This window comes from Mustela nivalis (genome assembly GCF_964662115.1).
Source record: "Mustela nivalis genome assembly, chromosome: 1".
In the NCBI taxonomy this organism is placed as follows: Eukaryota; Metazoa; Chordata; class Mammalia; order Carnivora; family Mustelidae; genus Mustela; species Mustela nivalis.
The window spans coordinates 174,517,026-174,542,850 of NC_139020.1; the positions used below are offsets into that span (position 1 = coordinate 174,517,026).

Here is a 25,825-nt window from a genome sequence, read left to right on the forward strand (position 1 = left end):
TAGTGTCAACAAATTATCCAAGAACTTCATTTGTTCAAAAAATTATCCATATGTCTATAATGAATTTCATTATCATTCTCAATCTTACAAACTTTCCAAATGAAAAATTTGTTGGATCTTATTCCACTTAAAGTTCTTATTCACTTTTCTTTCTGGCTCAGTTCCTAGCACTCACATTATACCTTGTTAAGGAGACCACAGGGCTCCCAAATTGCTGCTGAGTGCATAGTGTTTGTATAATAAATATCATTTGAGTGCTTCATGTGTGCACTGAATCATGGAGTCTCAGGCTGTAAAAAAACATTAAATCATCTAGCTCTGACACTCATCATGATTTTTTTAAATTTTTTTCTCTAATGGCCTCTTTTTGAACAGTTCCTGAGATGGAGTACATACTGCCTCTTGAAGAAATGCAAGAATAGTTCTGTTACTGAAGTCTTCCATCTTTAGCTGTAATCTCCGTCCCTTTCATTTATAACATTCATCCTGGTGCAGTTGCTGGCAGAATGGCACAGTCATAGGGCCCAGACATAGGGCCACATCTAACCTCATATAGAGCTAGGATATGCAGCCCCTGACTGGCAGTCACTTCTTAGAGACAAGACTACAGAAAAGGGAAACACAAATTTTATTGTTCTCTACTATAGCTGTCAAATAGAACAGTAATAACTCCCAAGGTTGAGAAGACATACACATGTTGGATTTTTGTAAAATAGCGATTATGATTTTCTGCACACTGCATGAAAACAGAGTAAGTTCCTTTTGTTCTCTATGTAGCAGTCTTAAAGTGTTTAAATTCAACCATCATATGTCATTGGAGTATCCTTTTCTCCTGATTAAATAATTCCCCATTCATCCTACTATTTCCCACAGGACATCTTTTCAAACCCTTTAGCAGTTCTGCTTTCTTTCTTTGCACATGCTTCAAATGCGGCATACACACCTGGTTGTAATACTCCAGGTAGAGTGTGAGCAGCATAGAGAAGAGATGGGCTGTTTCTTCCCTTGTTCAAGATTTGATGTCTCTTTCCATTCAGTTAATGATGGAGACAGCTTTGCAGGAAGCCTTATCACAGTGTAGATTTATATTGACCTTGCAGTTGAATAAAACCCTGACGTATTGCACTCTTATGTTGCTTTGCATTTCAAAGATATTCTACTGCCTTTTGTCTGAAAAAAAATATCTGATTTTCACGTCAATATGAAAAGCACTTAATGATCAAGAGAATCTGGGCTTATTCAATGAACAAAGCTTTGATGAGAATGTACACCCACACAGCACAGTGTCCTTGTGTTTACTGAGCTGACTCCTTTTTATTTTTGTCATCATTTTAATTTTTAATAATACAAATGTTACATTAATAAAATATCATTTTACAATATTCAAACAATATAGATAAAGTGATTGCCCTCTTTGACTCCCCCTCCAACAGAGTTATGCTGTCCTACTTACACATGTACATAAGGACTATACAGTTTGGGGATGCCTGGGTGGCTCAGTTGGTTAAGCATCTGCCTTTGGCTCAGGTCATGATTCCATGTTCCTGGGATAGAATCTCGCCTCAGGCTCTTTGCTCAGCCAGGAGTCTGTTTCTCCCTCTGCCTGCTCTGCCTGCCACTCCCCCTGCTTGTACTCTTCTCTCTGACAAATAAATAAATAATTTTTTTTAAAAAGGACTAAATAGTTTTGTTTGCAGACATTTCAGACAGAAATCATATTATACTGTGCATAAATCTTTGCAACGAATTTTCACTTACCAATGTGTTTTTAACATTTGTGTATGGTAGTACATATAAATCTGCCTACTGCTTCTCATTAGGAATATTTTTATTTAGATATGGATAGTCCATTTAACAAATAGCTTGTTAAGAGGCATTTAAATTTCACCTGATTTTTTCCATTATTATAAACAATATTGCAGTGAACCTTTTGAATTTGTCTCTTCGTACACTTCTAATTTACCTTTACATTTAAATGTGTCACTTGGCACATTTTTAATTTTTAGGAGATAAAGAATTTTTTTTTTTTCTGAAGAGTAATACCAATTTCCAACCCCACAAATGAAAATGGAAAGTACTTGCTTCCCTACAGTTCTGCCAATATAAGGTTTGGTGTCTCTTTTTCATGCAGTTAATGACTGAGATAGGTTTTGAGGCAGCTTCGCCATGTTATTAATTTTTACTGCCAGTCCTCTAATTTTTCCAGTTTTGTGAAAAAAGTAATAAAGCTAATTCCCACTTCTCTGGTGAGCACTGATTCAGTAAGCATCTTTACAAATCTGTACTGGCCAATGATTTGTTCCTTCTTGTGTGTAATAAGACCCTACTTCCACGTCTGTTTTTGATCTTCTGAGTTTATTCTTCTACTAAACTTTGATCACTGAGGGAGAATTTGGTCTCTACCTCGTCGTCACAGTCTCTGCAGTGCCCAACGCCATGTCATCCACTCCGCAGTTGTGTCAAATAAGGCTTGCACCTTGATCTCTCTCTTCCTCTCACTCCTCATGTCTAATTTCCCACCAAATTCAGTCAGTTCCACTGTCAAAATGTACCCCAATTTTTTGTATGCTTATTATTTCTCTCCTTCACAAGGAATTTAATTTCCACAAGAATAAGGACTCCATCTCTTGCGTTTATGCTACTTACTCCCAGTAATCATAAGCATTCTTATGCTGTTGGTGACATATCTTCTCTCTTTTGGTTTTTCTACTTCTCCTATCCCAAATTGGGGAGAAGAAGCTTTTGGATCCAACTTTTGGAAACAATATAGACAAAGGAATCAATGAGTCGTCTCTTCTTTGTCTTCCAGAAAAATGGTTCTCAACCCTTCTCTGAGCATTCTCATAGGACCACATTCTCAGTCGTGGCTTTATGGAAAGCCAAATAATACCTTTCTCTCCACCAAAGATGGCCACGCCCCAATCCCCAGTACTTGTGAATGTTACCTTACATGGCACTAGGGACTTGGCAAACATGTGGAAGTTAAAGATCTTGAACTGAGGACAGTGGCCTGGATGACCCATGTGGGTCCAATGTAATCTCAGGGTCCTTGTAAGAGGCAGGCTGGAGAAATTGTGATGACAAAGGTAAGTTTGGAGTGATTCCAGAAAGAAGCCAGGAAGCAAGGCATGCAGGCAGTCTCTAAAGCCAGAAAGACAAGGAAACAGATTCTCCCCTAGAGCTTCCGGAAGAAACACAGCCTTGACAACCCATTTTAGAATTCTGACTTGACCTCCAGAACAGTAAGATAATACATTTGTACTGTTTTAAAGCAATAAATTTGTGGTGATTTGTTAAAGCAAAAATAGGAAACTAACATAGGCATACATCCATTGATAAAGAATTCGTGTCTCAGTCTGCTGTATAAATAAGAGTGGCTGAGGGTTTTGTGAAATTTCCAACTGATTCTCTAATACTCTCACTCCTTTGTTGTCAGCTGATCCTCACTTATCTTACAGCAGTGAGATTGGGAACTGTTCATTCAGAGGGTCCTGATATCCTTGCCAACCAGTTCCATAACAGTGCGTATATGAGTCAGCATCTTCCAAAGAAACAGAACCAACAAGATGTGTATAAAACAATATTGTTTTCAGGAACTGGCTTATGTGATCACGGAGTTCCAAGTCCAAAGTCTGTGAGATAGGCTGGCACCTAGAGACCCAGTCCGAGTCCAAAGGTGTTCTGTTAGCAGAATTCCTTTTTGTTCAAGGAGGTCAGTCTTTGTTCTATTCAGGCCTTCCACTGATTGGACAAGAGCCACCCACATTAGAGAGGGCAGTTTGCTTTACCCAAAGTTCACCATTTAAATATTAATCTCAGCCAAAAGACACCTTCAAAGAAGCATCCAGCGAAATGTTTAACCAAATAACTCAAAATACACTCACTTTCCCCCTCACTTGCTGAAGTCCCAAGTCCTATCACCCTTAAAGTCTTCTTTCCCCCCCATTATTAGTTAAGCTTCCTTTGGTCTGAAACAACAGAAAATTAGTTCTTTTTGACGGGATTTATGAAAAGAGTACTAACGTTATTTTGGGAATCACGAGAAATCAACAAACAAAGAGCAGCTTCAGTAAGATCAAGAATGGGAGCATATCCAGAGAATTTCAGGACCAAGTTTCTGGACTTTCTCCAGAACCCAGATAATTGGGTAAGGAAGTTTTGGTGACTTTCAGTCTGTCTCTTCACTATTTACATTAAGTTAAATTTAATTTTTTTTTTTTAATTTAACAGAGAGAGAGAGAGAGATTACAAGTAGGCAGAGCAGCAGGCAGAGGGAGAGAGTGGAAGAAGCAGGCTCCCCGCCAAGCAGAGAGCAGGATGGGGGGCTCAATCCCAGGACCCTGAGGTATGACCTGAGCCAAAGGCAGAGGCCTAACCCACTGAGCCACCCAGGTGCCCCAAATTTAATTTTAATGTAAAGCAAATGTTACTACCTAACTGAATCAGGTATCAAACCCAGGTAATAGACCACAAGAAGGAAGAAGAGGCTCCTACAGCCAAGACACAGCCACAGATACTCCCAACTTTGGGTCAGGGCTCTTCTACATAAACCAAGTTACTTAGGCAGCCCCCACCCCAAATGGGGACTGTACCACATCAAACAAGTTTGGTGGCTGCCAGGTCTTGCACAGATGCTCACCGCTATTTTAGTAACGACCTTGGAATGTCTGCAATGCCAGGTACTGCATGTCAATGATGAATTGTAGCATCTCTGTTGTCAAAGGTAAATGATGTTCTGTTACTGCATGTGGGAAGGAACGGCTCTCCCCACTTTGAGAGTTTCACTCTGTATAAAGTGTCTGCAAGAGCTGCCGCTTCTCCAAATACCCTGTGGGATCAACGAATTTTTCCTGAGAGCCCTCCCTTCCCTCCTCCCATGGGACTTACACGAGCGGTCAACGAGGTGGAGCCAGAAGAGAAATCCAAGGACAGCCCCTGGGCTGGTTTCACAATCATTTGCTTTCTCAAGTGAGCAAAACAGTTTTTTTGGTTGATGTTTTGTTTTGTTTCGTGTTTAACTGGCTCCAGAATGCCATGCTCGCCCCAGTCTCCTCTTATTATGACTTCTCTTCAAGTAGGCGCCAGGTCTCCTACACAAACAGACTCCTGGGAGAAAAGCCCCCCCCCCCCCATTCAGGATTCATGCTCAGACACGCCTGAGCCCTGGTGAAGGCACAGCTGCCACAGTCCTCGTCCCTCCTGGTAATGCTTCACCTTTGCACATGCGGCTCATTTTACAGAGCAGTTTACCTGCGTTATCTCGCCTGATTCTCAACGTGACTCTCAGATGGAGGCAGAACAGAGAGATTTAACTCCATTTTATAGACTCAAACAACGTCTTATCCAAGTTCACACAGCCACTAAGTGGGTTAGAACAGGCTCTTTTAACTTCAAGCCAGTGCTCTCTATCTCATTCTACTCTTTCCTTAAAGGGGGACATGGATTAATTTGTTTCCACATGAGAAGTTATCAGGACAATGAGCAACCAGATGACAGACAATGAGGATTTGCTATTTATTATGCATAGCAGCAGGGCATTTTGCTTGGTGAACAGCAGAATTTCACTTGTTGCTCATTTCAATACCATGGTGAATATATAGCTTTTCCTTTTTTTAAAAGATTAAAAATAAGATTAAATAATACATTGCTCATTGTTGTATATATGAGTGCCATGGAGAATTTTAGCTGCTTATAATAAAGTGTCAGGGTATCCTTAAGACCTGCTGAGGAACCAAAATGAAACCACTGGGTCTATATTTTGTACAAAGAAACCAAAGCTTTGCACAAAAAGCCAAGAATTCTCAAGTGGATACAGATAAAGCCTAATAAGTAAGGAAACCAAATTACATGCCTAGAAATCCCCACAAACACTGTGCCAACAGACGAAATGGAGCCAAAATATTGTCTTTTTTAATTATCGAAAATGGTCTGATGTAACAAGAAACTTCTCAAATTATTCTGAAGTATGTACAACTTACGTTTTCATTTCAAAGTATTCACAGAGAAGACATAATATTTTCCCACCTCTTCTCCAGCTACAATTCGTGTTGGAATCCTTTATTATATGTTATAAATAGTGCAGAGTCCCACGATTGTTGAATTGGTGAGGGCAAAGATATCAGGTGATTTGCATGTATTTGAGTCTCATTACCAACTCAACTTGGGGAAGACAGGGAGCCACAGAGAGGAGAATGCCTGGCATTTAGGAGTCATTCATTAGATAAAATTAGGGGAAAAAAAAAAAGTCATGTTCATACATACAGACCTATGTATGTATGTTAACTTGCATGTACGTTAACTTGTCTCATTTCAGTATCAAATTAAAACTTCTGAAATTCCATTTTAAACTGTGATAATCCTGTAGATATCTTGTATCCTAAAATTCTTTTCTCATAATGGGATATCTTGGACTTTTTTTTTTTTTTGAAGATTTTATTTATTTATTTGACAGACAGAGATCACAAGTAGGCAGGGAGGCAGGCAGAGAGAGAGAGGGGGAAGCAGGCTCCCTGCTGAGCAGAGAGCCCAATGCGGGACTTGACCCCAGGACCCTGAGATCATGACCTGAGCTGAAGGCAGCGGCTTAACCCACTGAGCCACCCAGGCGCCCTATCTTGGACTTTTCCACATAGTTTTTCTCAGTCCTAGCCAGGATCAAGCACCCTTCCTGTTAACTCATACGTCTTTCTTTCTTTCTTTCTTTCTTTCTTTCTTTTTTTAAAGATTTTATTTATTCATTTGAGAGAGAGACAGTGAGAGAGAGCATGAGCGAGGAGAAGGTCAGAGAGCGAAGCAGACTCCCTATGGAGTCTGGGAGCCCGATGGAGGACTCGATCGCGGGACTCCGGGATCATGACCTGAGCCGAACGCAGTCGTCCAACCAACTGAGCCACCCAGGCGTCCCATACATCTTTATTTCTTAATTAGTCTTTTTGATGTGTGTTTTACAAAGAATGGTACTGATATCTCTCCCCACACAGTCCATTTGGAAATCATTTGTTTTAACTATAGTACTACTAATAATAGCAATAGCAACATAACAGCACTTATATTTAGGCGGTGCTTTCTCCTAAGAACTGTGCTCAACTACTTTACACACATCACTGTAGTTCATCTCCATGTCAACGCTATGAGGTAGGTTCCATTCTCCCCTCCATCTCCCCCTGCCCAACTATGAAAATTCATGCTTAAAGAAGTTATCAGATCAGTTCATGGGCGCACAGATAGTAAGAGATTGAGCCAAAATTTGAACCCAGGCAATAAAGCTGGATTCTGTATGCTTACATTGAACATGTGCACTTCAAAGTTTCAGTCCTTAAACTGGTGTCATTAGCATAGTTACAGGAATGATCTAACACAGAAAATACAAGATTCCACATCAAGATCCCTTTTTATGCACTCTGGTGTGGGGGCAGATGATTCTTCAAGGTAGGAGTGCTATTGTTTCTCTCCAGCACCATTGGTCATTTCCATGGGTTAAGATAATGCAAACACAGTTAAGTAAGATGTAAACCCCAAATTAAGATTCAAACCCAAGCTTTACAGAGGTTGAGTTAACTTTAGATAGAGGGAAAAGACAGCATACACAAGGGAAACATTAAGTTTCAGACATGTCCCAAATCGGCTGTGTGGCTTTGAGTTAACATACACCTTCCCAGAGTCTCAGGGCCCAGTTCAAGAAATGGCTCGCAGGGGGCACCTGGGTGGCTCAGTGGGTTAAGCCTCTGCCTTCGGCTCGGGTCATGATCTCAGGGTTCTGGGATCGAGCCCCGCATTGGACTCTCTGCTCAGTGGCGAGCCTGTTTCCCCCTCCCTCTCTGCCTACTGCTCTGTCTGCTTGTGCGCTCTCTCTCTGTCAAATAAATAAATAAACTCTTTAAAAGAAAAAAAAAATGGCTCGCAGATCACCCAAGGCCTCATCCAGCTGTGCGAGCCTCTGCTTCTATCTGGTCAAGCTACTGGCTGCCCTTTTATGGGGAAATTCCTGGCATAGAGAGTGTAGCTCTTGAGCTTCTCCATATTATGCATATGTATTCATATTATACTCTGAAGTACTGGTTTTCAGAGCAGGGGACAAGGGCTATTTTGCCCATCAGAGGACACTTGGCAAGGACTGGAGCAGTTTTGATTGTCAGGACTGGGGTGTTGCCACTAGCATCTAGTGGGTAGAGGTCAGGGATACTGCTACACATACCTCCTACAATGTACAAGATGGGTCCCCACAACAAAGAATCATCTGGCCCAGAGTGTCTATGGTGCCGCGGTTGAGAAACCCTGTGCTGGATAAGACTTGAATATCACTGTGCATTGCAAAATGTTCCTCTCACATCACTAGCTCTCATCAGTGATAAATAATTCTAATGCCTCTTTCTCCCATTCAGCTTTCTATTTGTGGGATGGTGCCAATAATGCTATATAATTTGATATCCTAACTGTCATTGCTAATGTGCATCATTTGGTCATATAATTATCATTAAGAATAGAAGTGCACAAGATGAACAAGTCTATTGCTGCCAATTTTATTTTTCCCCCTAAGTGTAAAAAGAGACAGTTATAACTCCCTTTGCACCTGCTGTTTTCCTAACCCTAAAAGTATTTTCTTTCAAAATGTGAATTCGTGGTCCAAAACTACTAAGGCTTAAACATTTCCTCCTCAGAGATTTTAACACTGCAAGATGTCACAACGGTGCAGTTCTTAATGATGACCTATTTTATCTGCACAAAAATGAGAATCATGAGTATAAAATATCATTAAAACAAAATAACTTGTGCTTTTCAAAGTGCCTATTTTAAATTGGCTGCTAAAGGCCCATACGGTTACAAGGATGAAGTAAATCTTCTAACATGAGGCAAATTTCAAACAAGGTTTGCTGTGTCTTTGTCTTTCATAAAATTCAAACAGATAAAATGGAGGCTACTTATCACTGCTCATGAAAATGGGCCCTTGGTAGAGACAGAAGCAAGTGTTTGACATGTTAACAAGGATGTTCACAGGAGAAAAACATATTGAAAAGAAGTCCTATTCGACCACTTGGGCCAAATGATGTTGCCCTCTGCTCTAAAATTTGAAGCGGGATCTACAATACAAACATGTTTCAGAGATTTCTGTGAAACTCTAAATTGAAACTCTGAAGTTTTCCAACCTTCCTCCACTCCAGAGAGCTGTTCTCCAGTCAGCCCCTTTGTTTATGTTCTGAATGACTACAGAGTCAGGCTATTTAAAGCAACTGATGCATTCAGTTGTCAGTTATAAATGTCTGTGGAGAGTCCCACAAATGAACCACAATTTGATTTAAATCTTTTTCCTTCTACACCAAAATGGCTGGGTTTGAAAGAATACAAAACGTACATCTGTTATGGTGACAAAGGCTAGGGAAACAACAGAGAGAAAGATTAGAAGGCAAAAACACCTGCAAATAGGAGTTAACGATCTTTAAGAGAGAATGAGACAAAGGCCCTCCAGCTCATTGACTTTGCAAAGCCAAAGAAACTTGGGACTTAGGAAGAGAAGGTGCAGGCTGCTTCGAATTTTCAAACAGGTGATACCAATTTCACCATCGCCACATTTTGTAAAGTGAACTTTTCAATAATTGGCTCCGTTTTTAATCTTGCAGTGTAACTATAGCTACTCTTGGTTGTAAATGAACTTAAACGCAGTTGAGGAATTTTCTTCTACTACCCTTCCATCTGGAAATATATCCAACAAATGTTGACTGCCTGCTACGTGAGAGATTCTTAAGGACAGGGCCTCGCAGTTAGCAGTGCATGGATATTAGCTATCTATCTGCTTCTGCATACCAAGTGACTCTCAAATTTAGCAGCTTAAAGCAGACAAAAACAAAAACAAATGCAGTCCCAGGACATATTATTTGCTCAGGAAATGCTCATTGAATGAATAAATGGATGACTGATTAAATGAATAAATGTAAGAGAAGAGCAGCTTTTGCAGCATTATGCAAAAATGGCAGAAATGGAGACCACAAAGGTGTGAGAGTGACAACAGTTACCTGAAGTGTGAAACATAAGAAATCTGTGATGCCTCTGTGTGCAAATCCCTACAGAACCACGTACGAATTTGACTCTAAGAATATTCCTAGATATGAGATACAGATAGAAAAGCTGACTCCTATGATAAATAGCCAAGTGGTATTCTGGCCACGATGTTACCTACACGGTCTCTTGGAATCTTTTGAAAAAGGAATTATTCCACAAGATGCAAATATTTACATGCCTTTGTTGCTTCAGGAAACAGCTTTTGCTGCTCTCGTATGCTTTTTTTATGCAACATCTGCATTTTTGCCAGTGGAGTTTATAATGACTGACTCTTTTCTCTACCTCCACTCCTTTTCAGCTTCTTTTCCTTGCAGGGTTTTACATTCTTCCCCAGATGACAGTTTCCTCATTGATAATTTCCTCTCTCCACTTTAAAATCTGAATTTAAGAAATAGACATAATAAACGTTCTCTTCAAAGCATGTTCACGCCATCAGAGAAATAGTGTCACGGAAACATAACAAACGCATAAGATAAGTGAGCATGATGCAGTTGCACATCAGATATTAGTATCATTTATTTTATATTTTAACCGTCTAAGCGATAAAGGTCACTGAAGGGTGGATATGAAGACAATTAAGGTCATCGGGATTTCCTGGGGATTATTAGCTTTCCTTAAAATGGCGCCAGACGTACTATCGAGCTAGGATGGCAGAGAGGCGCGAGCTATTTTTAATTATTAAAAGTAATTTCACATGTGATTTCACAGTCATAATTAGAATTTTGAGTTATGCTTTCCTTGGTAACAACCCATTTCCTTTGTTTGGATAAACCACAGGCAGGGAGAGATGAAATATGATGTCCTTTAGTATGTGGGACTTCAAGACATTATATTTCACTGGCAGACATGTGGCATTTCTGCAGCTGAAATGGAATTTCTGCAAAGTACAATAGAAACTAGACCCCATCATTAATAGCCAGTTTCTGGGGCGTCAGCAAACAAAAGCTATGGGCAAACCAGTGCGAGCTATGCATGGAGTCTTCCCAGAGTCCTCAGGAAAGACAGGCAACCTCTGGCCATCGTCCTGAGTGGCTCGTGGGCTGTGAGGGACCCGGCGCCCCAGAAGGAAGAGCAGAATCAGATGTGTGGCAGCTCCTAGTTGTACACGGGGGAAAGAAGATCTATCAGCTCAAGGCACAACACCCATTTGACAACCACCACCACCACCACAAATAGAATTGCTCTTGCCACCTCTGTCTGGGCTGAGCTGCTTTTCTTTTGGCACCTGGCAGGATTGTACTTAGCCTTCAAGGCCCATTTCAAACCTCATTTTCCTCTGCTGCCTTGGCTGATTGACAATGATCTGAAGTTCTCCCTTCTCTAGATCCTTAGGCTGTTTACTTCCGACACAGTGATGCAGCTAATCGTTGTTCCCTCCCTCATGCATTAAGTAAAAATTTACGGCCAACCGACCACAGATCAGGGACTGGCTAAGGATTTCTACGCTTTTGTCACAACAGCCCTATGTGATAGGTACTAGCATTTCTCCCATTAAATAGATGGAAACACTGAGGCAGAGCAAGGTGAAGTAATTTACTAAAAGCACACAGCTAAGAAGTTGTTAAGCTGACAATTAAGGTCACATTGGTCCTATCCTAAAACCTAAACTTTTAACAAATAGTTTATATCACCTTAGCATGGAATTAATCTTAGATGATTCTATATCATTTCACATTTATTACATTCTGAATATTATATGCATATATTTATATATGCACGCATGTATACTAACATGGCATGGTCTGCAATATGCTATAATGTATTAACATGATATAATACAATGCAATATATGGTCAGTGGGGCTGACTCGTCCTGCTTGCAATAACCCATCTCTTTCCAACTCCAGAGTCTATGACATTGTGTTGGAAACTCAGCACAGGTCATGGTAGGAGTATTCGTCTACACCACAGCAATTGCAACGGATACAAATGAGGTTATTTTTCTTGAATTCTGGTTTAATATTTACGAACGCTACTGATTGTGTTATATTATTTTGAAGTTACCGATAGAATAGTTCACATCACACTTAATTGTGAACTCCTCAAGGGAAGGGATTATATCATCAGGGCATCTTTTTTTTTTTTTTTTGTCAGAGCTGGTCTACAGCCAGTGCCTAGCACAGAGTGGGTGCTCAGCAATGGTTCTTCCGTGAATGAATGAATACTTTACAGGCATCTTTCACAGTTTTTACAGTATTTACTCCCATTAGCCTAACAGTCGCAGTGTTTGTAATATCACTGCTGTGGGTTGCCAAGGGATAAAACATATAAAGTCTGAAGTGCAGTTCCTCGCTTCTCAGCGGAACTGCTTCACAGGGAAGGAGCACACTGCATCTCAAGTACCTAACACTTATTTCTACCTGGAAGGCCTGGACAGATGCTGCCTGCTCAGGGGGACAAAACTGGGGCTACAGCAGCTCCAAACAGAACGATTATAAACACAAGACTGAAATACAAACATTTGGATGCCTGGGCAACTCAGTCCTTGGGCGTCTGTCTTCGGCTCAGGTTATGATCCCAGAGTTGTGGGATCAAACCCACATCAAGCTCTTCCTTCAGCAGAGAGCTTGCTTCTCCCTATCCTGCTTCCCCTGCTTGTGTTTCTTCTCTCGCTGTGTCTCTCTGTCAAATAAGTAAATAAAATCTTTAGGGGCACTTGGGTGGCTCAGTAGGTTAAGCATCTGCCTTCAGCTCAGGTCATGATCCCAGGGTCCTGGGATGGAGTCACATTGGGCTCCTTGCTCAGCAGGGAACCTGCTTCTCCCTCTGCTGCCCTCCCACTTGTGCCTTCTCTCTCTGTGTCAAATAAATAAATAAGGCCCTTATAAATAAACAAACAAATAAATAAATAAATAAAAATAAGATCTTAACCACAAATGTTTGAGTTACTTATGTATGCTGGCATTTTATTTTATTTTTTTTTCCCCTTTTTTCCTGTTCTGTCTTAATGTAACTTTGAGGTGATCCATAATTAAAATCTTAGGTTCTTGGTATAAAAGAAAATCTTTTCCAAAATTATAAAAAATGAAAGCTCAGTCACTTCTCACAAATGCCACTGGGGCTGTTCGTTCAGTCTGGAAATCCCACTTTTTATAGAAAATATTCCAGAAACCATTTTTTATCTCAGATTAACACAGGCTTTGGAATCTGAAGGGTGGATAATGTGTGCATCTGAACTCTGCACTGACCAACTGTGTGATTCCGCACCTCAGATTTCTCTTCTGTAAAATACATATAATGTACCTACTTCAAAGGCATAAATCTAGGAAATGCATTGGAAGGACTTCACATAAAACGTAACCTACAATAAACATTCAGAAGGTGGATAATTTTTTTTGGCCTCTAGCACACTGCTTTAAACTAATATATTTTGAAGGAACAACTGAATGGGAAAAATAAAAACAAAACATAACAAACAGCTCCTGAAGGTTTAAACCTTCACCCACTTTCTTTCAGAACTGCATATCACTTTCTGTGATGTGGGAATTATATTGATCTGTTCGCACTGTCCGATAGGTTAGCCACTAGCCACCTGTGACTCTCAAGCACTTGAAATGTGTAGGATGACTGAGAACCTAGATTTTAAATTTATATAAATTTAATTCACTTAAATTTAAGTGCCCACATCCAGCTTGTGGCTACTACATCAGCACAGTTTAAGAATCAGCTAGAGGAATCGGGACGTTGGACACAGAACAAAATGTTCAGAAAGTACCACTCCTTCTTTGCAAACCTAAATCACTTTCTCCTTTTGTTGGTCCCTTTTCTATCCTGCTCTCACCCACAAAACTGGAAATGCTTGTGGAAGCATGTTTGAGAGACAGCATTGTGTCCTACAATTTTAGCCACTCCCCCACCTCACCCCCCTTTTTTTAATAGCCAGGTTTCAAAGATCCTACCTGCCTGCCTGAAAATATTTAAGTTCCCAGGATTTCTGACAGGCACTGGGGTCACTAATCAGAATAGGGTGGGAGGTGAAAAGACAGGAAGTCACGAGGGGCCAGATTTACAGTCCGCAAACCTCCCTCAGAGTCCCAACGGGGCTGCTCTTAAAGGTGGCAGCAATCGTGTGGGCTGCTGGGAAGAGGGACCCGGCAGCCCCACCAGCTTCATTGGTTCTTAAGTATTCTATGAGGGAGGAATGCATAAATTTGTTTGAGGTAGTGCCTTGAGTAATGAGGAGAAAAGATGCTGCGTGAATTTTAAAAATGTTGTGATAAAGAGGTGCTCTAAGCATTAATATTTGCAAACATCTAAACCACTAAATCATAAAGCATAATGACCCTTAGAAAACATCTGACTCAAACTGTTCATATTACAGTTGAGAAAGCTGAGAAGGGACCGGGCTCAGGGACAGCAAGACAGCGGCACGGTTAAGACTGAAACCAGCGTGGGCTCCTTCTCAGTGCTCTTCCTTCCACACCCCACAGGCAGTTGCAAATAGAAAAGAAAAGGAAAAAAAAAAAAAAACAACCCTGAATCTATTTTGAAAGACTGTCGGAATGTCAAAGCACTTGTAGGCTAAGAAAAGTTATATGCAAATGTATTGTAATGTGATACTGGGATAGGGGTGGGTGTCATTTCTGTATTTTCCCTAATTTTGCTTCCCCCCCCTCCCCTTCTCTGCAGGCACACTTGACTGGGATTCTCTCAGAGGACATAATACCCTCTTGGCGTAAATTAGGCAGGTTGGAAAATTGCATTAACTCTTTCTGCTCCCCAGGGAGCACATTTGGCAAATCCTTGCTTCAGTGCACTAATTTTCCTCGTGGTGTGTGGCTAATGCACTGGGGGAAAGGGGGCTTATTGGGTGTGCCGGGGAGGTCAGGGACCACATTATCACGACTTTATTGCCAATGAGAGGAGCTCAAGCCTCCCACATGTAAATCAAAGAGTTAACAATGGGGCCCCCCCCGGTGGCTCTTCTGGCTTTGTCTCTTCAGGGTCACCCCTGGACCTCTACGATCAGTCATCTTTCAGACACTTGGGTTTTGCAGCCACTGTATTTTGCAAACCATCACTTGTGTTTCCACAAAACCCATAACATGGTATTACACAGCCTGAAATCACTCAATCTTAGGACTCATTCTGCTCCCACCACCTAATCTTCCATGGGATTGGGAAGCCAGGGTGAGTCAGAAATCTATGCAGTCATTATTTCTCTGTTTTTCCAATTTCCTCCCTTGATAACAGGCACAACTGTGGACTCTGAACCCAGCATTCACTTTCAGATTAGAAACTCAAATAGCTTCATTTCCCTCCTTTACAGAAGAAGAATTGCTTCAAGATTATACGTGGTGAATGTAACACTCTTCCCCACTGCTGCCACATACTACACACACTCATACTTGTCTTTTCTTTTTTCCAAGGAAAAAAAGAGAACCAAAAACTATAATTCTACTAGAAAAGGGGAGACTAGCAAGCACAGATTTCAATTCCTAGTGCAGAGTTTTTAGAAAATAAGAATTGGCAATTCTGTGAGTGGAGTTATGTGCATGGAAAATTAATTCAAGAGGGTAACTCCATCAATATTAACCTTCTGGAATCTTCTCCATTTTTCCAGTGGCTGCAGGCTAACGTGGAGGGATTCTGTGAGACCGGGGCTTCTGAGCATTCAAGTTCATTAGGCATGCATCTCATTTTGGCAGGAAGCCACCCTCTTTAAGCAAAGCCCAGTCACAGATAAACGGAGGGCAGTCATCTCCCGACTAATAAATGCAAGGCTGCTGAGACAGGACTGCCAATCTCTTGTGATGGGGGAAAAAAAGAGGATGGAGGGAGTGATGGTGCTTTGCATCTTCTCTGATCCCAGAGCGTGTCACACAGCCAAAGCAGGAAGAAGCCCCAGACCAGCTCTCAGAGGCAAGATGAAAATGGCCCATACAAACAGAAATTAACACAATGCGGTTGTCCTGAGTGGTGCATATGTCCCTGTGAGTTTAGAGCATCTTACAAGCCCTTTTTATGAAATCGCTGCGGTGTTCCTGGGAAAGGAAGAGAGAGCAGGACTGCAGTAGAAATTGAGACACTGAGGCACAAGGAAGCCTGGGGACTAGGGTGAGGGGGATCCCAGTGAGGGAGGTTAAGAGTGAAACAGAAGACTGACAGACCCATTGCCAGTTTTCAGACATGACCAGCCAGAAAAAGCTAGAATGATGCCGTGGGCAGATTCCGGTATAAAAAACTGAAATGTTCACTGGTGCCAGGAAGTAACACACAGGAATGAAACAGGTGTATGATCCCAGGAAACACCGAAGACTATGCTCAAGACTGCTTAATAAACCAGTTCTTTTTGGTGGAATCTCCCACCTTATATACACTGGAAACGAAATCATTTTAAAAGATAGTGCAAGCCAAACGAAACACATTTTAGGTCCAATCCAGCCAATAGCACTTTGTGTCATTTGGTTTGGTTAATTAAACACACCAACTCATGTTTCAAACCTCTCTTTTCTTCTGCCTGAATAGATACGGCAAGACTCAGCTTCCTTTCCTCATGTGAAGTATGATGGCATTGTGGTTCATTCTGAACACACAAGTTGTAAACTTGGGGAAGAAGCTGTGCCAGCAGGGGTGCGTGGTGGCTCAGTCAGTTAAGAGGTTGCCTTCAGCTCAGGTCATGATCTCAGGTTCCTGAGATGGAGTCCCACATCAGGATCAGCCTCCTTGCTCAGAGGGGAGCCTGTGTCTTCTCCCTCTGCCTTCTGCACTCCCTGCTTGTGCACGCACTCTACGCTCTTTGACAGATAAATAAATAAAATCTTAAAAGAAAAGAGAAGAAAGCTGTGACAGCAGCGTGATCCAGGTCACAGAAGCCAAGACAGGAAGCAAAGATGCCTTGGAGAGGATGCACTGAGGACATGGACCCCCTTCTTTCTTTGTAAGAAAAGAAAAGGGTCGGTAACCATTAGGAGTCAACAACAAAGATCTGTTCGTGCCTTCCTAATCATGAGGCTAATTGTCCAATATTTTGATGCCCTCTCTTGCCAACCAACTCTTCACAAACTTAGTGTGTCTCTACCCCATGACCCTCATGCTTCATCTATCCCTTAAATCCCTGCATATCTGTCTGTCGAGCAGCTGTCTGGGTATTCACATCTTAGCTAAGATCCTAGAAGGGCTAATCTTTGGGATTTTTATAACCCCTGGGGGTGGGAGAAGGGTAAGCCGACTGATGAAATCCCTTCTACATTAATGGGCGATAAAGTAAAATCTGATCCCCAGGGTCCATGATACAGAAACCCTCTGGTCCTATTTTTATGTGGGTCATATATCTTAATAGGTTTTCAAGCAATTTAGAAGACAAGACAAAGCAGCTGGTAAGGGCCAATTTACAAGGCCTCAGTTCCCCAGCAACGCACATGCTGCTCTGTAACAAAGGCCCAATCGGTGTAAATAAGCTGTTTCCAAGTATGAAGACACACACACACATCTGAGAAATTCCTATTTACCCAAACACACTTGCTTTATTTCACAGATACACCGTTGTCTTCTTTATTCAATGAGCTGCTGTGTCTGTTCAGTGTTTATATTCTTTTTTAGCAATTCCAAAATGGCTTCTCTGAGCCCTGTCAGTTCTAGCTGTTTGCTGTGTGTCTGTTGTAAAGAGAAGAAATAAAATGGTACCTCCTCGGAATGAACGAGCAACCCATGGACTACCTCCGTTCTATTAGTGTTTCTGCGGCAACATTTTCACCCATTCCAGGGGTAAGAAAATGATAGCAAGTCCTACGTGTGGCAATAATGTAGTTTAGCAATTCCACATTTATGCAAATCCAAGGCAAGCTGTGTTTCGAGGTATGCCGGTGGGGTAGGGTTTGGCTATGTGAATCAAGACGTGGTAATCCACAGGGGGACAGAATGAGCTTTGCTCTTCAAGGTGCCTTCTGCTCCAGCATACATAAGGGAAAATTAATCAGTCACTAACATCACCACGTTATTCTCTCTCATTACAAATCAGAGTAAACAATTACTGCATTAAGCACTCACTGAGAGGTTTCGAAAGGCCACTGGTGCTTACTGCTGATTTTCATAAATGATCTTCAAGGAGCTCCCCTGGGGATGGGAGATCTCGGGAGGTCTAGGGAGAGGTTAGCGAGAAATGCATCTCATTACCATGGTAATGAGATGCAACAGCAACACACAGCCTGGCTGCGGAATCCGTTGCCATGATTTTGGCTGTGGGTTTTGTGGTTTTCTGGGGAAGTGTCCAATCTTAATTGATGGCAGGCTCCCTGGGCCCCTGGTGCTTTTATTCTGAGCGTTGACCGTAAGAGGGTGAGCCACAGAAGCAGGATTGAGGATCCAGCACTTAGGAACTCTATGACTTTTGGCAGTTTGGCTGAAATAAGACAGTACTGTCCATACTTCAATGAGCTGTAAGGATCTTTGGAGAGTAAAGCATTCTGGGGGCCAGCCTTGGAGTTAGCACTCGATGAGCAGTCACTAGTTAATTTATTTTGCTAAGGTCTGTCTTTCGCATTAGCTGGACATAATCTGTGAAAGCAGGCATAGCACTTCTATCTTGGGCCTTGAAATATTAATGGTACCTTGCAAAGTGCCAGCTATATAGTAGGAGCTCAGCTAATATATTGCCAGTGAATAAAGAAATGGATAAAGAATGGCTATTTTCTTTGAAAAGGGGAACCCCTTTATCCGCTTTACTTACAGAGACTAAAGCAGAAACCTGAAACTAGGATGGTTCAACTTTAGAAATTCCACTTTACTCCTGGATTCTACCAAGGGGAAGAATTATGGACAAGAGACAAAATACAAGAATGCTGATGTGTTGGGACATTCCTGAGTGGAGAAAGCAAATGCAATGAACTGAGAGGTAGGAGGGAATTCCTGGAGAAGGAATTCTATCCCAGCTCTGCCTCATGTGTTCTCTTCCCTTTCTTTGGGGCATGATTGATAATGCCTGTCCGTCTCTCTCCGGAGGCTTCAAGCCGCAGTGATGAGACAAGTGCAGAATTTGGAGCCTGTTGTAGGAAGAAGCTATAAAATCAATGACTTTGCTTATTACTTCAGTGGCTATAGGGCACAGCTTGCACTCGGACAAGCATATCAACAAGGAGAGGTGATAGAATGTGATTTTAATACTGAGTGAGCCCTGAGAACACACCCCACTGAGTTGGTGAACACCTTCTTCTTAGACTCCCAGAGTCCCACTTACTTTTGGATAGGAGGTTAACTTACATTACTCTGGGAATGTGAATGAAGATGTGGGGTAAAATGTGCATCATCTACACTGCATCCCAAACTGACTATTGTACCCCACGCACAGACAGCCCATTTTTGACCTGGGACAGCAAGCACTGCTCTAAATCAAAGTGGTTTCCTAACCACAGTGTGTAATGAAGGCTGCCTGTGGCAGCTCGTGGGCAAATAGCGCTCTTCTACTTCCCAGTGGGAAGTAAGAGAGATCAATGAAATGCTCAGATCAGATGCTGCTTTCAGAAGACAGAAGGAGTTATCAGTACGTTTATTTCTCCTGACCAAACTTTGTAATAACCTCTGCATTTATTCAATTGCATAGTTTGTGAATCAATGGTATTTACTGAGTATTTACCATGTGTACCTTACTGGGTCTCATAGGAAAAAGACGCCCACTGTCAGCCAATAAAAGCCAAATGCCTTACTTAGCTTGTCATTCAAGGACATCAATTATCTGACTTCTACTTACCATTTTGGCCTCAACTCCACACACTGCTACCCCTGAAACACAATCCTCTAATGACGAGAACTACACCTATAACCTGACTGCGCCATTACTGTCAGGATTGGAGGGTCTTAGAAATGCCTTCCGTTCCTTCTCCACTGACTAATGAAAAAACTATTCATAATTAAGCATTCCTTTACATTCAAGCATAATTGCTTCAAAAAGGTTCCGTGACTTTCTTCACCTTCTCCTTTGTAACTTGTGTGTACATGTGCGCACGCATATGCGTGTGTATGTGAGCATACTTCTGTAAAATGCACTGTGGTAGGCATCATATCGGCTCCCCAAAGATGTTTACATCCTGATCCCCAGGACTTGAGAATGTATTATCTTGCATTGCTAAAGGATCTTTGCAAATATGATTCAGTTGCAAATCTTAAAATGGGGAAATTATCCTGGATTATCCAAGGTAGCTGTGAGTGTTCTTAGAAGTGGAAGAGGGAGTAGAAGTGTTGGAGTTAGAGAAGTATGACAATGGAAGAAGAGGCTGAAGTGATGTCATCTCTGGCTTTGAGGATGGGTGCGGGGAGCAAAAGACAAGGAAAGCGGGTAGCGTCTAGAAATGGAAAAAGGCAGAGAAACAGTTTTTCTCCTAGAGCTTCCAGAAGGAATGTAGCCCTGTTAAAATATTAACCTGTTGACATATGTTGACATATGTTTCAGATTTTTGACTTCAAAAAATGGCAAGATAATAAATTTGTGTTATTTTAAGCCAGTAAGTATTTAGTAATTTGTTATATTAGCAATGGGAAACTAATATACACCCATAACATTTTACTGATTTCATTTCCATGTCTTTCTCCTTCCACAGAACTTTTAAGTGGTTGAAAGTAGCAACTCTATATCAAAGGTGATCATGTCAGACCCTGTCTAAGTATATGCAACACCTAGAGAATCAGATTACAGAGCAACGGGCATGGGGTTCAGTACCTCATACTGGGCCCCAGATTACTGGGCTATCAGTTTCATCACATACAGTCCCAGGATCTTGGGTGAGTTAATGCTTCTCTGCCTTCATTTTCTCATCAGCAAAATGGTTATAAAAATGATGCCTATCTTATAGGGCAGTGGTGAGAATTTGTTGATTAGTTCATATAAAGGCATATTTATGTATGTCATAATAAGCAATATGCAAGTGTTAAACAACAGAAATTAGCAGCTCCACTTTGAAGGCAATAAAATTGAAGCCCAGAGGGCTTAATGCACTTGCCCTGAAGAGGGCAAGAGATGGGAAGAAAATATATCCCAGCCACTCAACTTGAACACACGAGAGGAATCACGTTTCTTGACTGAACACACCAACAATCCATAAACTCTCTACCTAATGGGAGAAAGGGAATTTACAACAAAACATTGGAAAGAATGAAATACTGGGGTGCCTGGGTGGCTCAGTAGGATAAGCATCTGACTCTTGATTTCAGCTCAGGTCATGATCTCAGGGTCATGAGACTAAGCCCCGTGTCAGGCTCTGAGCTCAGTATGGAGTCTACTTGGGATTCTGTCTCTCCCTTTGCCTCTGCACCTCCCTCTACTCACTTGTCTCCCCTCTCCAAATAAATAAATAAATAAATAAATAAATAAATAAATAAAATCTTTTAAAAAAATGAATGAATGAAGCATTAAGGGTATTTATGAATGCTGTAAGGAGATATGAAATAGGGGTTATAGTTTGATGGAAGTGAGAGAGACAATCACTGGTATAATTTGGTAGGTACATAAGCAGTGGTCATATCACATTAGAAAATAAGGTACGACAATGCCACGCAAGATTTATGCTGAGAGGATGATTGGCTTAGAGAGATTAGTGCTTATTAAAATAATGGTTCACTCTGGAAACATGCTAGAATCGAAAATCAGAACCACAGATGATGGCATTTTTACAGACTTCATAAAAGAGCATGTGTTGTTTTTTTTTGTTTTGTTTTTTATTTGTCAGAGAGAGAGAGAGAGAGAGAGAGCGAGCACAGGCAGACAGAATGGCAGGCAGAGGCAGAGGGAGAAGCAGGCTCCCTGCCTAGCAAGGAGCCCAATGTGGGACTTGATCCCAGGACGCTGGGATCATGACCTGAGCTGAAGGCAGCTGCTTAACCCACTCTGCCACCCAGGTGCCCCATGTGTTTCTTTCTTAAGTGTCTCTCTATAAACCCAGGGCATCTGGTTGGTGGGTCCCATCTCCATGCAGTTCAGATTTAGTAGGGTTGGGGTCAGGCTGTAAAATTCTTATTTCTAACAATTAGCAGGTGATCCTAATGCTTCTGGTTAGGAGACCACACTTAGAAAGTGCTACAGACCACACTCTACAGCAATTATTTCCCTACTGCCTTAGTTCAAGATTACTTCCAAAAGGTTCACAAAGGGGATTTAATTGTCTCAATCTAACCTTTCAGGGAATTGAAAGGGAAGTCCTGTCTGAGTATTTGTAACAGCATGAAGCCCATTAAAAGTACAAGACTCCACGAAAGCAAATCGGCTTTATTCGGGAAAGCTTTTAAAGGACTTGCAACACCAAGGGAATGATTCTAAGGCAATGGCTATGTCAAATACTTGGTTTTCAATATATGGGCCATGTCATTCTATGGAAAGTGTCTCCTGACTTAACTAAACCTCTTTGGTTGCATTTCCAACACCACCCCCATCAATTTGTCCACATTGGAGGACGGGATTTTTATGGACATAAGCGAGAAGTCTTTAAGAGGCTTTTAGTTTGTTTTCTGTGTTAGTACTTTGATAAAGAAACATTCTCGAGCAGCACAGCACTGCAGCCTGGGCAAAGAAGGCTAATCAACCAAAGAAGACTCATTCCTAAAATAGATGCGAACTCAACACTTCTTGCTTCATTCATCAGATTGGCTGGGTTTCTCTCTCAATACAAGTGATATATCAAGAGGAAGAGGAAAGAAACCTGAATATTTTGCAAGCTTTTCTTTTATCTCTTTTTAAAATTTCTCATCTAGCTAAGAAATAACTTTGGGCTCACATTGAGAGTGAATAAATCAAGTGTTTAAACTAAGACGATGAAATATTGAAACACTGCTAGTTAAGAAGAAAAAGCGAGAAGGTTATCTCTGATCAAAATTGAGGGCAGCCACTGAGCAAGATGAGTGGAAAAGAATGAATGTACAGTCTTGCAAAAGTTATCTCAGTCATCTTTAAAATTAATCACTCATCAAAATACACAGTATTGGAGGATGTGGGTCAGGAAGAAATACACCTATAACTGCAGAAATGGAAATGACCTTCAAAAACTCTTAATTATGAATAACTATACTGTTAATGCTCAATGTTTGGTAAGAAATTTTAAAGCATCTTTTTTTTTTTAAGATTTTATTTATTTATTGGACAGACAGAGATCACAAGTAGACAGAGAGGCAGGCAGAGAGAGAGGAGGAAGCAGGCTCCCCGCTGAGCAGAGAGCCCGATGCGGGGCTCTATCCCAGGACCCTGGGATCATGAACTGAGCCAAAGGCAGAGGCTTTAACCCATTGAGCCACCCAAGCGCCCCAGGTAAGAAATTTTAAAAGTTAATAACAAAAAATATAAGCAATGTTTTAACAGAAAAATGGTAAGTATTTGATTTATTGGAAAAACTACTCCCTACAATTGTTCCTCCCAGCAAATTTTCAACAGGATGGTGTCACTGTAGCTGTGCATCAGTGCAAACACTGAAAACAACATAAACAAGAATAAACTCATAGACAGTACCTCCCCCCCTTATCCACTGGGGATACCTTCCAAAACACCCAGCGGATGCCTAAAACCACAAATAGTAGCAAACTCTATAGACACTATGTTTTTTTCCCTATACATTCATACTTATGATAAACTTTTATTAATAAATTAGCCACAGTTAGAGATTAACAACAATAACTAGTAACAAAATTGAACAGTTTTAGCACACTATAGTAAAAGTTACGGGAATGCAATCTCTCTCTCTCTCTCTCAAAATCTTACTATGCTGTTCTTACCCTTCTTGTGATGATGCAAGATGGAAAAACGCCTATGGGAGAAGATGAAGTGAGGTGAATGATGTTGGTGTTGCAGTGTGGCATTAGGGTACCACTGACCTTCTGACATACATCAGAAGGATTACCTGCTTCCAGACCACGGGTGACTCAGGGTAACTGAATCTGCAGAAAGTGAAACCTTAGATGAGGGGGTGTGCTCTATTCAGTTTGTTTGCCTCAAAGGTGAATATTTCCTACCAGTAGATATAAACTGATAGGCAAAAGCACAATTTCTCTCTCACTTTGCACGGGTAAAGATTTATTTCCTACTCAGTAAAAGAAGAATATGATGCTAAAAGGAAAAACGAGACAGAATGCCGTTAAAATGTTCTTATCCATCAGGATATATACATGCCAGATCTTCCAATTTGTTAATTTATCTCTGTATTCTCTATAGCATCTTGTAAATAAGGGCCCTGCCATTACTAGCTTTGTGACTTTGGAAAGTTAGTTTTATCTTAGCAGTTAAAAATCCTTAACATATGCCAGGAATGCTCCCACGTGCCTTAAAATATTAACTTACTTAATATCCCAATAAAGAAGGCATTATTGTTATTCCCAAACTATTGATGAGAACACAGAGGCACAAAGAGATTAATGAATTTGCCCAAGGTCACAAATTTGACAAGCAGGGGGCACCTGGGTGGCTCAGTGGGTTAAGGCCTCTGCCTTCGGCTCAGGTCATGATCCCAGGGTCCTGGGAACGAGCCCCGTATCTGGCTCTCTGCTTAGCAGGGCACCTGCTTCCCCCTCTCTCTCTGCCTGCCTCTCTGCCTACTTGTGATCTCTCACTCTCTGTCAAATAAATAAATAAGATCTTAGAAAAAAAAAATTGACAAGCAGGAAATCCAGAATTTTTATTTTTATTATTATTTTCTTTTACTATAAAGCTAGAGACACTTCTGTGTCTCAATTTAGAAAATAGAAGAAACTGCTTTGTGGAGCTGTAAAGATCCAAGAAGTAAGTTTTGTTAAGCCTTTAGATGAGAATATGGCCTGCAGTTATTGATGAAAATGTGTTAGCTAAAAACAGTGGTACTAGATAAGCACTAAATAAGTGATTTTTTGAATGAGAAGTTTGACTTCGCAATAGTGACTGAAACCATTACAAATATAACCAAAAAATAATTAAATACCATTTAGTAGATAATCAGTCTCAACAAAGAGAAGTTCCATTTCTTGATAATCATCTTATCAATTGTCTCTAATAAATTTTTGTATGGATAGTACTGAGGAGTATATATGTGTAAAGCACTGTCAGTTGAAAAGGTTTTCACGTATTTTTCCAACTCAGTTTGGAATCCAGACTGTTAAGAGCCAAGGTTGAAAACAATATCCGAGATTGTCAAATGGACTTTGCAATGAGCTCGAGAGAAATGGAAGGTTGCAGGTTGAAGCAAAAGCAATTAGTTACCCATCATGTGGCTATTGATCTTCCTGTCTTTTTTGTTATCAGGACCTCAGAGGCGAGATAAAAGCTGTGACTTCAATACATCACAATTTGGAGTAAATATTAATAACCTTTAGAACATAGGGGCTTTATTTTTCTATGAGATACAGACAGTAACTATCTCTGACCCCTACAAAGGGGAACTGATTGTTGAATTCAGATGACACCTTTCAAGGACGAACACTTTGAAATATAAATTAGAAGAATGAAAAGCCACTTGGAATAACTGAACTGAATTAAAAATAACAAATATTCCACCTCTGCCACTCAATTTAAGGTTCAATTAAAAGGCCTTTTAACCCCCATTTTTCTATTGAGGTTTGGAAACAGAGAGATCCTGTAATCGTAATGCTCTTATCAGATTTCCAGTTTCTATACCCTGCACATTTCGGGATGAGTATTTGAACATAAACACTTAACTGGAATTCTCAACAAATGAAATGGCACTTGAGAAAAAATAAGTCTGGTTTTGTATTCTTCTGAAGCCTCCATTCCTAAGCTGAATATATTTTTGAAGAGTCGTATGAGTTATCATTCTATGACCATATGACAAGAGGTGTAGGCTGACTACAGTCACAGCTGTTTTTTGGTAATAAAC

At 40.9% G+C, this 25,825-nt stretch overlaps 1 long non-coding RNA gene across 1 annotated transcript in view; it reads right to left on the minus strand.

Annotated features, from left to right (window-relative positions):
- The window catches only part of LOC309869282, a 90,422-nt gene that overhangs the window by 45,131 nt on the left and 19,466 nt on the right, over nt 1-25,825 (minus strand). The window lies entirely within an intron of this gene.